The sequence below is a fragment of the Myotis brandtii genome, unplaced genomic scaffold (assembly GCF_000412655.1).
Source record: "Myotis brandtii unplaced genomic scaffold, ASM41265v1 scaffold8862, whole genome shotgun sequence".
NCBI classification, from domain to species: Eukaryota; Metazoa; Chordata; class Mammalia; order Chiroptera; family Vespertilionidae; genus Myotis; species Myotis brandtii.
Window position 1 is genome coordinate 62,753 of NW_005371626.1, and position 1,848 is coordinate 64,600.

A 1,848-nucleotide genomic window follows, 5' to 3' on the forward strand; every position below is an offset into this window, starting at 1 on the left:
GCAGTTTTTATTTGAAGCTCTCTCAGCAGCCTGCAGACCGCCAGGAAGGGGCGGAGAGAGCCAGCTGGTCCAGGTGTGGTGGGAGCAGATTAATAGAAAGGCCTTGTTTCCCTCGCTCACCCACTCATCCAGGTAGGGAGCCTGGGAACTCATTTCTAGTGGCAATATTCCACAGATGCAGGAAACCATGCCCTAAATGGTGAGGGTACCCTGCTCATGGACCCAGTACCCTTCTAGACCAGTGATCCTCTTTAATTGCCACAGTAATCCTGTTAGGTGAGTTTGACTCCCATTTGTCAGAGCAGGAAACTGTCTCAAAAAGGTTTGAGTGACTTTCCCATGGCACAGGATTGGCAAATAAATGGAGATCACCTGGGTCCTGGTTCTCTTTCAAGTTACATGGGTTTATATAATTGTTATTAAAATTTCAAAAGTCAAATTTGACAGTACACTCAATTGCAGATTCTCATAAGGGGGTACATTGTATGCAACCACAAGTTATGGTACTGAAAAAGATGAAAAGAATAAAAACAACAAATGCCTCTCTAAGACCAGTAATACTGGGCATCCAGGAGGTTTGTTTAGACAAATCAATACCAAAGAATCCCTCTCTCTGTTTTATCTGGAAATTATTTCAGTTACTTGCTTTACTTTATGCTATCTGAGCTGTGAATTATCAGTCAGGTTGAAAGAGCAGAGTCCTTTAAGTTCTATACATTTGTGACTATGTCTTCAAAGGAGGTAGTTTATAGCTGTGTGGTTTTCTCAAACTGCTTCTCTAACTTATCCAAGTTATTGGCTGATGGTACTAATGGCTTGAGAGGTGGCTTTCAAAGTTTTTACCATATTGCATGCTAATCTACTTATTTTTATATGCAAAGACTATAATTACAAGTATAATCAAAGATATATAGTCAGCGGGGATAAAAGTGTGCAAATCACTGTTAGAAGCAGGTTTAAGGGAGAGTTCCCATGGAGCCTGGGTGGAGTGAGGCTCATGAGGCATAAACACCATCAGTCCTCCTAGGGAACATGATACCCCGGAACTGTTTGATGGAACATAGGAATAAATAGTCCTTCAACATATTAGAAATCATTCTGTAGGTAATTTAATGTGACCAAAGGAGTGAGATTCATTAGTTGGTGGTGTTGCAATTCATCTTCATGTCTGCTGAAAGCATAAAACAGTTTTTAGTACAGTTGACAAAAGTTGAACACTCTTCAGCTGGGGGCACATTAGTGACTTTTAAAGAAAATACTTCCCTGTCCTTTGGAGTTACCACAGGCCCCCAAGTATGAATACCAGAATAGGTTATGATCTTATTCATATGCTGAAACAGAATAATTTTCTAGGCTTTCCATGGGAGTACAAACACCTATAAGACATGAAGTGAAAGTCTGTTTTAACATAGGTTCCTCCTGCAAGACAAAAGTCGGATATGTTTACCACACATTTTGCTAAATATACTGAAATGTTTCATCTTGTTTGAAAGCAATAAGTACTTCATAACATACGGTTAAAGAAACATTAATGAAAAGAATATGTCATTTTTATCGAAAAACGAGTGGTCCATTGTTTTTCCGGTGCTTTCTTTATTCTGCTGTCATGAATCCAAGGATTTTTTCCTGTTGATTTCACCATGGATGGGGTCATGAGGAGTACGTCCCAAGGTCCAGTCCATTTTAATTCTAGTTGGCTTTCACGGGATCCAGTCTTCCAAGTCTTGAGTAGGACCTCATCTCCAGACTCAAAGGAATGCAATGAACCTAGTGGGAGAGGACCCTAATAAAAGCAAGGTTATTTATTAGACCTAAGGTTGAACTTAAATGTTGTCCATATTTCTTTAC